Source organism: Sus scrofa, chromosome 14, assembly GCF_054392235.1.
Source record: "Sus scrofa isolate SSC_HxYL_T2T_F1_AM1 chromosome 14, Sscrofa_HxYL_maternal_Yorkshire_Landrace_v2.0, whole genome shotgun sequence".
Classification (NCBI taxonomy): Eukaryota; Metazoa; Chordata; class Mammalia; order Artiodactyla; family Suidae; genus Sus; species Sus scrofa.
Genome location: NC_139396.1, coordinates 25680882 through 25694022, shown reverse-complemented (window position 1 = coordinate 25694022; position 13141 = coordinate 25680882). Strand labels below are relative to the sequence as shown.

Here is a 13141-nt window from a genome sequence, read left to right as displayed (position 1 = left end):
AAATGTGGCTCTAGATAGCCTGCCAAAAGGGCCCCCTCCACCAGGAACAGCCATTCTGGATGCCTTCTGACCCCCTGCATTGTGGCCCCTTTGTGCCCCCTTGACCCCAGTTTGGACACGTCCCCAGTTGACTCACTGCCTTTGCTTCTCTTCCCCACCAGGCCGGCCAGGCTCTGGGGCAGGGCTGGCCTTCCTTCCTCGCCCTCTTCTCTGGAGGTGCCTCTGAAACGCACCTCTGTTGGGGCATCCTTGCCAGGCAGGGCTGCTGTCCAGGAGATTTAAGGAACCGAACACAGAGAGGTGGAGCCCCTGTGTGGGAGGGCTGGGCTAAGGCCCAGGGCTGCCTCTGTGTTCTGCTGCTCAGCCAACCTGTCACCGGCAGTGAGATGTTCCTTTCCTTCTTCCTTCTCCCATCCCTCCGCTTCCTCTCCCCAGCTCCCCACCACCCCCGCCCCCTGTCTCTCCTTGTTCTCACTTGGCTTTATCCAAATAGGCAGCCCAGTGGATTTGTATCAATAAGAAGCAATCAGGAGCAGCCATAATACTTGCAATCAATATATAATTGCATCAGGGTTATTCCATTACCCTGGGCTGTGCGTGCTCATTACCGCTGAGGCCTCGTGATTCCATCAGTCATTTCTCTCCGCTTTGGGGTCTGGTGGACAAGCAGGTGGATGGGCAGCCAGGCTGAGCCCCAGAGAACACCCTGGGGCTGCTCCCTTAGGCCCTGGCGGTTGCAGGGCCTGTCAGGGTCCAGGGGCAGGTCAGCAACCAAGAAATCAGACCCTGGCTGAGAGACTCTTGGACTAAGAGGAGGTTGGCATGGAGTCAGGCAGCAGGGGTCAGCAGGACGAAAACACACAGAGTGACAGTTTGGAGTGACTTCCTTGGATAGCAGGCCTTGCCCCCCAAAGGACTGCACACCACTTTAACTGAGGTTTAATTTTTTTTTCTTTTTTTTAGGGCTGCACCTGAGGTATGTGGAAGTTTCCAGGCTAGGGGTTGAATCAGAGCTGCAGCTGCTGGCCTGCTCCACAGCCACAGCAATGCCAGATCCGAGCTGTGTCTTCAACCTACACCACAGCTCAGGGCAACACCAGATCCTTAACCCCCTGAGCATGGCAGGGATTCCAACTGAGGTTTAATTTGTATCATTTTTCAGTACTGACCTCACGGCAGCACTGGGGGTTGATTACGGCCATGCCCATTTCACAGATGAGGAAGCCGCAGCCCGGAGAAGAGACAGGGCTCACTTCTCTTGCACTCAGCACCGCTCAGCGTGAAAGCAGAGAAGCTGTGACTCAAATTCAAGACTGGCTTTAAGGTTCGAATTCAAAATTGAATTTGAGGCTTCGTGGATTTCTAATACCCCGGAAGCAAGTCATCAATCAGACAAGCAGAAAATTCCATTAGCTTTGTAGAGAACTTCCAAAGACATTGCATTTGGCTTTTCCAGCAATTGTATGAAAAGGGCAATGTGGTGTATTATGCCCATTTAACAGATAGGAAGAGTGAGGGTCAGATTAGGGTGACCAACTATCCCAGTTTACCTGAGACTGCGGCCATGTTCCTGGGATTTTCAGGGCTAACCAGGCAAGTTCCAGAACCAGCTGGTCACCTTAGCTTAGGTAGAGCTCTATTGATTTATTATAGTGGCTGAGGGTCTCAGGTGTCATTTTCCACAGCACTAAATTACCCCCGGTAATTGCTAGTGTACCCATTTTCTTGCTTGTCTATGGAGACTAAAATAATAGCAATAAAACCCACTGCTATGGTTTAGTGAGTGAACACTGTGCTTGGTAGTCTGTTACATATTTGGTAATAATAGCAAACGCTTACGTAATGGCACACTTATTGTGTGCCAGGCAGTTCAAGAATTTCATGAACAGTAGCTCTGGGTTTGGTAATCCTCAGTTAATCCTTTTATGGAGAACTGAAACACAGAGAGGTTAATTACTTTGTCCCAGATCACACAGCGAGTGAGGGCTGAAACCAGGATTGAAATGTGTAAGTCATTAGGCTCCTGAGTCATATGTATCTACTGTCTCTCTAATTTTGGTTGAATGCTTAGCTTACAGCAGGTATTATCAGTACAATCACAGAGAAGATAAAACTAAGGCAGAGGGTAGATTCATGAATGAATGGATGACTGGGAGAGTCGTGTAACTTTCCCAAGATTACAAAGCAAATGATGCCTGATTTCTCCATATGTAAGGGAATACTAGTCAGTAATAAAAAAGAAATGACTTACAGGCAGAAATGGACAGAACATTGTAAATCAACCATAATAGAAAAAATAAAAATCTGAAAAAAAGAAACAACAAAGATGAAAATTAAAAAAAAAAAATAAACAACCCAATATGTTGAGGGAAAGAAGTCTGACACAAAAGAGTCCATTCTCTTTTATAGGAGGCAAGTTCCCGTAAAATTTAAAAGGTCATGGAGTCCAAGGAGAGCTAAATCTGCAGTGATGCATTGCAGAATTGTAGTCACCAATGGGAAGAGGACACAGGGAAATGTTGGGGGTAATAGAGATGTTCTGTGTCTTGATTGGACATTGGTCACTTGGCTTTATTTATTTGGCAGTCCTCATTGGATCGTAGATGCAAGACCTATGCATCCCATATGTAAATCTTAACCTCCAAAAAACCAAAAGCACTGGAGATCCTGTTGTGGCTTAGCAGGTTAAGAACCTGACTAGTGTCCATGAAGATGCAGGTTCAATCCCTGGCCTTCTGGCATTGCTGCAAGCTGTGGCATAGGTTGTATATTTGGGTTGGATCTTGTGTTGCTGTGGCTGTGGTATAGGTTCCAGCTGTAGCTCTGATTTGACCCCTAGCCTGGGAACTTCCATATGGTGCAGGTACAGCCTTAAACAGAAAAGAAAATAGAAAAAGCAGCAAAGAACAGATGAAATGAAAGAGACTAGGCATGTCTGACCCTGAGGCCATGCTCTGTCTGCTGTTTGGCTATAATAGTTCTGTATATAGTCAGTCACAGGTAGGGGTCCAGGTGGGCTACCAGCATTAAGGGGATGCTCACAGGTGGAGGAGCCATTGAGGGGGAAGCCAGTTGAGCTGCCTCAACTAAGTGCCTTCTCTGAGTCCTGCTGAACCAGCCCTTGCAAGTGGAAATGTATTAGACTCAGCTCCTGCCTGGTGTAGCTTCTAGTTGGTGAGGCATCAGGACAAAAAAGGTTGATCACCGGCAGCAATCCTAGTAATAGTCCTGGGAAGGATTCTAGTCCTGTTTATAAGATCAGGGATCCTGAGCATGTTACTAAGACAGAGTCCCAGCAATAGGGAATAAGGATGAAATTCACCTACTCTATGTGGAGTGTAACAAAGGAATGTGGTATGTGGAAGAAGCAAAAGCTCAGGAACTGCAATCGTGTCCCTGTTTGGGGGCTGGGTTATCAGAAAATATGACATCAGTTGAGTTTGGGAGCACCAAGTCATCATGGTCTGTCCTGGCTCCATTCCTTCCAGTGAATGACCTTGGCTGGTTACCTATGTCCTCTGTACCCGGGTTTCCTCATCTGAAAAAAGAATGGTGGCAATAATGATAGTACTTCTCTCTGAGGACTGAATTCTTCAATATATCTGTGGCATTTAGACATCAGAGTTGTCATCACAAGTCTTGTTCCTTTAGAGCTCTTAAAACGATGCTTATGGACGGCACATTGGGCTGCGCCTTCTAGGCAGGCTTTACCTGGGGACTCTGGGTAAGTGGCTCCAGGGATGGGTATAGGGACAGGCAGGTGGGTCTTAATGAAAGAAAGAGAACAGATATTATCCCATTTCACAGGACCACATATGACGGCCCAGGGAGGTATATGCCTGTCTCAGATTGCACAGCTAGTTAGTGCACACCTGGGGCTATATGTGTGTTTGTCTTCTGTTCCCTTGTCAGAGCTTCCCACACCCACTCAGAAACCCACGACCTCCCCAGCTCTCTGGACTCATTACCTGGCCCTGTGCAGGGGTGACCTTGATCAGGAGCCACAGCTGCCTGTCTGATCTTCGGTTTGTATCCTACAGGGCATCCTGCCTGGGACTTTGCTGATGGTTAGACAACATCCTCATTACATTCTGGTTTGTATTTATGTCAGAGACACCTGTCATCACGTCACCTTGTCACCTTGATCACATATTTAGCTGTCAGATGTGGAAGCTCAGTGGCTGATAATCTGCCGTGTTTACAGAATGCACTGTTCTTCGCTGTGCGTCTCTGATCCTGACCCTGACTTTTCCTCTGGTTTTCATGTCTGTACACCTGGGGGTGTCTGCATCCACAGCAAGCCTCACCCCTCCCTTTCCCCTACAGAAAGAAAGAGATATAGGGCCAAGAGGAAGGTCTTTAGCTATAACCAGGGTAGGGAGGGGCAAGGAGCCTGCTCCCTAGGAAGCCGGACAGGACAGTTATGAGGAGTGGGGGTGGCTGCAGATGCAGACATCAGCAGACACTGAGCCGGGGAGGCAGCCGTGGCTGGTGATGGCGCATGGAGGGGCTGGGGCAGTAGGCTGGCAGCAGCCGGCCCTGCTCCCTGCATGCTCTAGTTTGGTGGGACTCAGGACCTATGAGTAGCCATCCTAACATTTGCAACAAGAGAAATTTCAGAGTACTCGAATCTTCCCAAGAAAGAGAGGTAAATAAGGGGAGTCAGTGCTCATTGTTACAATCGGGCAGATTTGTTTAGTTGTTAGTTTGTTTCCTAAACTCATTCATTCATTTACTTATCCAGCCATCCATCCATCCATTCCTTCACTCAGCAATGCCTGACTAGTGATTAATAAAGCACCTGTTTTATATCCAGAAATTAAAAACAAATGATTCAGGCTAAAAATGGAGATTAGAAATTTTTTTCCTCCCTGTACCCACAGCATATGGGAGTTCCCAGGCCAGGGATTGAATCCAAGCGGTAGTTATGACCTACCCCATAGCCATGGCAATGCTGGATCCTTAACCTGCTGTGCCACAGTGGGAACTCCTAGAAAATCTTAACTGGGGGTGTTATCTCGGATTTTTATAACATTTGTCTCTTTGTGAGATTAAGAAATTCCTTAGAATGTTGTTGTCAATAAAATGCACGAAAACCATGTGTGGTGCTACAGGAGCAGCATGTTTAAGACCCAGCTAAGGTTGACCTTGATAACAGATGTGTATTGTTAGCCAGAAGAAATGCCCTGCCCCTTTCTGCTGAATTTGCAAGAGGTGCTTATTGGGTGAAATCCTCTCGGACCCTGAGGAACGTGCCGTGGTTTTCTGCTGAGACTCAAGGGAACTCTGGCCTCTCTGGTCTTGGGACCCTGGAAATGGGACCAGTTGCTGCCGTGTGTCCAGTAGCTCTATATCTAAGAAGAGGCATCCACACATGTCCCAGTCTTGACGGGCTGGCACGTAGCCTTTCATCAGTGGAGAATTAGTGTTTCTGTACAGGGTGTCAGTGCGTGCCACGATGTGACATGTGTCAGAGGTTCTTTATCTCCCTCGAAACTCAGGCTCTGTGCTGCTCTGTTCAGTACTGCTAGGATGTGAAAGGGTGAGCCGACCATGTGGTGTTTGTGTTGAAACTCTACCACCCTATTCAGCTAAAGCATATGCGAGGCCAAGGGCAAACCGCATGCCCTGCCCGGTGGCAACCCCTGGTCTGCCATGGTTTATGCCACTTTTAGGAATGAATAAGCAGAAGGAAAAGTGCTATGAAAAATCTAAGAAGAAAAGACAATAGAAATAAAAGTGAGTAAGAAGGAAAACACGTTGAGATAAAAGCAGGTTGCGAAGAAGATGACTAAAATCTAGACGAAATTGAAGGGTTCCTAAATCCAACAGAATAAATAAAATGTATATACAGGTGGTAACGGCAGGGTTAACACAGCTAAAACTCAAATCGTTGATGAGAAGAATAAATTCTCCTTGTGTTAAGAGAGCAAAAAATAAGGAGATGAAAGTGATAGGTATGGAGAAGAGAGGGGATCCAATCTAGGAGTTACAGGTATTGCTGAGGGATATACCAGAACGATTTATTCCGAAACCACAATCAAAGTCATAGTTGAAGAAAATGCGTCTTGCAAAATGGCCTAAATATGCAGGCAAAATAAATTTAAAGGGAACTGCCTCTTCACACAACCTGGCTAAATTTTTTAAATTTAAAAGATAAAGTGTTACAGGGAGCTCCTGTCACAGCTCAGCCATAACCCAGCTAGTATCCATGAGGACGTGGGTTCAATTCCTGGCCTCACTCAGTGGGTTAAGAATCTGGCATTGCCATGAGCTGAGGTGTAGGTCACAGAGCTGGCTAAGATTTGGCGTTGCTGTGGCTGTGGCACAGGCCGGCAGCTGCAGCTCTGAATCGACCCCTAGCTTGGGAACGTCCATGTGCCACGGGTGAGGCCCTACAAAGACAACAACAATAACAAAGATAAAGTGTTACAAGCACCCTGGAAAGAAAAATAACAAAACAAAAGTCAAAAAGACGTAGGTTGAATATATTCGTTACAAAAATGAAAATTAAAACATCCTCCAAGGTCTCTGCAAATGTCCAAGGATGGTGGGAAAACTATATGGTGCAGGCTCTGTGCATCGCATCCTTTCACTTTCTTCCTGGAAACACAGGAGGACAAGGTTTCGCCGCTCCTCCCATAGAGTGGGCAACGGACTAGTCTGGCTGATGGACTGTGGGCAAAAGAGCTACTTCTGGTCTGGCTCTTAAAATCTGCTACAAGGTCTGTTTTTCTCTTCTTTTTTCTTCCGAAATCTGCCAGATGCAGAAAGTACAGTCTAGGACTCCAGGTAGGGAGCCTGGGTTCCTGAATCATCTCGTGGATGGTTCCTCTCTGACCCCTAAAATGGGCTGTGTAAGTGTTGACCTCAGAATTTCAATGACTTGGCACAGCTTTTAACTACAGGGTTTTGAGGAACACAGTCGTGACTCAAGTTTTTTTTTTCCCTTTGTTCAGTCAAGGTGTCATTTAGGTATGAACAGAAGAGAAACGCAATTTCCAAAATATAAAAGTTCAGAACATGTAAAGGTATATTTCCCTCCTGAAAAGTATTTAAGAATATATTCCAGTTGACAGATGTATCAAAATATAAGATTGACGCATAAGGAGATTATTGAGTAAAAGCCAGGTGGAAGCACTGAATCGGGTAACTGTGTAGTAAAGTCTAAGTAATTCTTGCTAACACCACTATAAGGAAGAATGGAAGATAAAAAGTCATTCTCAAAAGTGGAAAAAAAAAAAACCTCAACAGAATTTATCTTTAATACCCCATTTTATTACAGGAAAAACAACGGAATTGGTTAGTAAAAAGTATCCTGGTTTCCTCATCTTAAAGGGAGAGGTGGATAGAGACATATTTTTATATTGATTATTAGAAAAAAAAATTATTTTCTGAATCCTAAAAGAGCCACTAAAAGATTTTAGAAAAGACTTTTTTTTCTATTATTAGTACTTGAGAATAAAAAAACCCTCAAAGAAAATATTGTCTCTTTAATAAATAGAAATGTAAAAGGAAGAAAATTACAAGGCAAAAAACAAAATTTGAGAAAGCAAGGATGTCTCATGGGAATAAATAATGAAATGAATGACAGTGACAAATCCAGACATAATTTATGTCAGTAAATGAAAGGGTCAACCCTCCCATGAAAATACAGAGATCCTCAGAGTAGGTCAAATAATGAATGTCAACTATATGCTGTTTACAAGATATAAATCTAATACAACATGATTGACAGGGAAAGATTAAAAATACAAGGCTTGGTAAAAGATCAGGAAGACACATACAAAATGTGAGAATGGCAATATTAGCAACTGAACTAGAAGCACAATGAGAATTATGTAACATAGATGGAACATAAAATCTAGAATAAAAATGTAGCAGTCCTAAACCAAATTGTGGATGGTGCCAAATAATTTAGTATCAAATTATTTAAAGTAAGGACATTAGAAACACAAAGAGAAAATAACAAAAAGTGTTTGTAGAGTAATGTCAATGTATTTTTCTCAGAACATGGCAGATGAAACAAATAAAAAATACATGAGGATGTTTGGTACATGGGAAGTGGAACTACTAACTTTTACTTAATAAAAATGTCTAACAAATTTTAACCCTGTGAACAGATAGTAAACCTTTCTTTCAACCATTCTTAGAGCAGTGACAAAAAATTTTTAAAAATCTCTTTAAATACTGAAAATATGTGTTAATGTAGAACAAAGTCACTGACCAACCACATAATAACAAATGGATTAAAAGGTTTTTAAAAAGACACATCTGAGAACCTGGAAGCTAGAAACTGTTCATTTTAATAATTGTTGGGTCAGAGAAGAAAGAGATGATTTATAAAGTATTAAAAATTAAAACATGTTATGTAAAGACTTATGGGGTAAAGCCAAAGCTGGGAAAAGGGGGAAATTCATAGGCTAAATGCTTTTATTAAAAAATTAGAAAAAACAAAATATTTAATTAAGCAACACAAAGAAATTAAACATAAAACGGAAAAAAGAGGGGCTTTCTCAAATTAGACTAATAGTATGTAGAACTGGAAGGTTCTAAAAGGAAAAAGGAGAAAAGAAATGTGAAAATTACTATTAGCAAGTGGATAGAACTATAATACAGATACTGAAATTATAACACGTTGCATGAGATTAATTGTACTGTATACTATTTTTTTTTTCTTTGTCTTTTTAGGGCTGTACTCGCGGCATATGGAAGTTCCTAGGCTAGGGTTTGAATTGGAGCTGCAGCTGCTGGCCTACACCACAGCCACAGCAACACTGGATCTAAGCCGTGTCTGTGACCTACACCTCAGCTCATGGCAACATCAGATCCCTAACCCACTGAGTAAGGCCGGGGATTGAACCTGAGTCCTCATGGATGCTAGTCAAATTCATTTCCGCTAAGCCACGACGGAAACTCCTATATACTATTTTATAAAATTTTGATTAAAAGTCATGATTTTTAGCAAGATATTAATCAACAAAATTGACTCAAAAATAGAGAACTTGAAGAAATTATTTTTAAAAATTGCTATAGCCTTATCACCCCTAAAGGCTTTTGACTTTGTGTTGTTGATCAGTTTCGTTGATGTAATTCAAGAAATGTGTAATTTGTAGGGGAAAACAAACCATTTTCAATCATATAAAATGATAGAAAATTTCAAGATTATTTTATGAAACCATCATAACCCTAACAATGAAACAAAAGTAAAGAAACACTATTCATTTTCTTTTATAGAACTGAAATAACAATCTTTAAATAAAATACCATCAACTCACACTTATTGCTATATTAAAAAATGAATACCATAACATGTTCACTTCTGTATTATCTCAAGAAGGCAAGAATGATTTAATGTTACAAATTCTATTAATACAATCCAGGGATCAGTGAGGCAGAGAAAATTTCAGTTGGTGTCTTAAAGACATTTGATAAAAATAATAACTATTTAACAAAAATCTCTTGGAAAATTTAATAAAAATTAATGTCAGATCATTTACCTCAAATAATAGTTCAGTATTACATGGGATGTGAAAATGCAAAAGGGATTCCTATGAAAACTGTAACAGTGTGAGGATACTTCAATACTGCTATCACCTTCCAATGTTGTGTGCATTTTAGCTGTGCGACAATAACGAACAGTATAGCTATGACATGAAATGCCGTACCCTGGTGATTCTCAGCTAGCAGGGTGGGGGTGTTGTCGCCCTGGGAACATTTGGCAATGTCTGGAGACAGTTTTGGTTGTACAACCTGGTAGGATGATGAGTGCTACTGACACAGGAGCAGCCGGGGGTGCTGCTCCACCTCCTATAAGGCACAGGACAGACTCCCACCAAGAATGCCCACTGGTTGGCTCTCTTGAACAGCCGTGGTATCTCAAACCCAACTTGTCCCAAACTGAGCTCTTACTACATGACTCTTTGCCAGATACCACACATGAAATCTCATGAAATCTCTATAAGTCATATGCTATCAATATACCCTTTTCACATATAAAGTCATTGAGACATGCCAGGACTGGTACCAGTTGTTCAAGATCACGTCCATATTAATGATAGAGGTAGGACTTGAACCCAGGTAATCTGGCTACTTATTTTCCCCCTTAACTGAGGAAACCTGATGTCATTGAGTGACTGAGGTAGGAATTTTGAATTCATAGACAACCTGATGATCCATCCCAACTTCATAAAACATACATTTTTAAGTAAAAGTGAGTACATTTTGGTTGTTAGTAGTGTATGAATTTCTCTAATGGATTATTTTGTACTAGGAAAGAACAAAATTCCACTAAGTCATAAGAAGGATCAATGGAGCTAAAATTTTTGTATTTATTTATTTATTTATTTATTTATTTATTTATTTATTGTCTTTTTGCCATTTCTTGGGCCGCTCCCACAGCATATGGAGGTTCCCAGGCCAGGGGTCCAGTCGCAGCTGTAGCCACCAGCCTACACCAGAGCCACAGCAACGTGGGATCCGAGCCGCGTCTGCAACCTACACCACAGCTCACGGCAACGCCGGATCCTTAACCCACTGAGCAAGGCCAGGGATCGAACCCACAACCTCATGGTTCCTAGTCGTATTCGTCAACCACTGAGCCACGACGAGAACTCCAAAATTGTGTTTTTAATATTCTCTTTTTATGATGAAGAAGTCTGAATAAAGGGTTATGCTGCCTCTAGGTTGATTGGCATTATTATGGAACAGACATCACTATTCAGGTATTTACCTTAGAACCCTCTGGAGCTCGTAAGCCTGACTGAAATTAGTTTACACAAAAAGAAATGAGTTGATTCTTGTCACCGAAGAGTCAGGAGAAAAGCTTTGTTAGCTTTAGGCAAGGCTTGATCTTGCAGCTCAACATGTCTGACCTAGACTCTAGTTTTTGACTGCTTCTTCCATGTTGACCCTACTGTCAGCAGGAGATCTCTCCTTTCTTTCACACCCAGCAGGAAGAGCCAGTCTCTCTACAGTCTATATGATCCTTCCGTTTGGACCACTGAGGCTATATAGATGTACTGATAGACCTGGCTTTGATCTTGGGTCCCACTCCCAGAACCAAGGCTGAACTCAACATCCCTGGTGTGTCTTATGGCTCCTCAGCTAGAGGACGGTGTTGCCAAAACTTGGCCTCTGTCCACTGGTGCTGAATAGAAAGGTGGACGCAGAGTTTTGGGTGAAGGAGAAAAAATAGCTTTATTGCTTTGCCAGGCAAAGGAGGGTCACGGTAGGCTAATGCCTTAAAGACTGTGCCCGCCTTGGAAGAGATTGGGAGGTGGTTTTATAGTTTTGAGAGTGGAAAATAGGGCTGTAGTTACGGACCAGGGTGGAGGCAAGCTTGCATTGTCTCTCAAAGGTGGTGTTTAGTGGCCCCAGAACTGGCTCTGATGTTTCCAGAGTGAAGAATGCTCAATCAAGTAGTTAACATCTTCCATTTGTTGAGGGTTTTAGTTCTGCAGAAGGGCTCAAAGATACTGCTACGTATATTCCTTCAAGAGGAACCAGGACCCTGCCCCAGGGCTGCACTCTTGTCTCTCAACTGCTCCTCCCTGGTCTCTGCATCCCTCCCTTCCCTGATTAGCATCGGCTTGAACCTGTCCTTTGGAACTCAGGGAAGGTCATGGATCCTGAAGTTTAGTCCCTAAAAACGAGAATAGGGGGACACAGAAAGGCATGTGCCCCGGAGCCCCACAGGGCCCTGCCAGGTTACAACGGTGACTGTTGGGAAAATGGAACATTGACATCCACTGGGAACCCAGCTACACTGCATTAAGGGACTTCCAAGATTAGAACACCTTTATGAAATGTTTACTTATATACATTATATATATAATATATAATCTTATAGACAACATATCTACTACATTCAAGGTAAAGAGTGTCATGAAAGGTAGATTTATAAGGGAAGATATTCTGGTAGAGGAGGGAACAGAGGAGGGATTCTCACCATCAGGGGCAGCTGTGAGCTGGATCAGCAGAAAGCAGAGGGTTGTAAAAATAGCCTGGCCAAGACCCGGCTGCATGAGGGGGAACTGTGTTTGTGGACCTGAGAAAGAGCAGCAAGGAACCAGCAGTGTAGAAGAAAGCGCTTGGCGTGAGAAGGCTAATTGTCTAAATCTTGGCTCTGCAACTCTGCATCTCCAAATGGAGGAGAAATGACTGCGGGAAGCCTTTTCGTGAAGAATGTCCATATGCTTGCTGTTACCTTTTTTTTTGTTTTGTTTTGTTTTTGTTTGTTTGTTTGTTTTTTAGGGCCACACTTGTGGCATGTGGAAGTTCCCAGGCTAGGGGTCGAATTGGAGCTGCAACTGCCCACCGGTCTACACCACAGCCACGGCAACACCAGATCTGAGCCGTGTCTGCAGCCTACATTGGAGCTGGCGGCAGTACTGGCCGGATCCTTAACTCGCTGAGTGAGTTACTAGTCGGGCTCATGACCCACTAAGCCACAACAGGAACTCCCTTCCTGTTAACATTTTGTATTATCAAGCTGCTTTACTTTTCCAGCCTTAATTTCCACATCTGTAAAGTGGGTGCAATAACACAGTCATGGGATCTATAGGCAGATTAGATAAGATTATGTTTCTTGAAAGACTCTGCGAGCTGTAAATTATTTGATGCCTGTAGGGAAGGGAAACTTCAGTGGGCCCAGGAATGTATTCAAAATGTAAGAGCAGATCCGGGTTTAAAAATTAGAGAAATAATTGGGGTCCATCTCTGCCCCCTCCATGCGCTGCCCTGGCTTCTTGGAACCTCAGACACCTTGATGTTTCCCCAAGACATGGCCAGCCAACCCATGAGGCCATTGGAATGGGGCTACAAGGAAAAGACAGGGGCTCTGGATTGCAGGCAGCCCAGCAGGGCTTCACCGAAGGACGGACTGAGAGAAGCAGTGTTCTGAGAAGGGGCGGGAGGGCCCTAGGAGGAGACACAGTGACTTCTGGGTTGAGTCTGCCAGAGCCCATAAAAACCTCAATGTATGAAATTAGCTTGATTCTGTAAAATAGTTACATCAGGGCGGCTGTCAGGAAATCAATAGCACACTGTAATTATGTCCATAAACATGCTGAAGAAGCCGGAGAGGTCAGAGGCGGTGGGGGGGTGCTGTAAGGCCTTTGAAGACATGACTCATGAAGCC

General features: G+C 43.4%; 1 long non-coding RNA gene across 2 annotated transcripts in view; it reads left to right on the top strand.

The window, feature by feature from the left end:
• The window catches only part of LOC102166756 (uncharacterized), a 283514-nt gene that overhangs the window by 138025 nt on the left and 132348 nt on the right, over positions 1 to 13141 (top strand). The gene's annotated exons all lie outside the window — the stretch shown is intronic.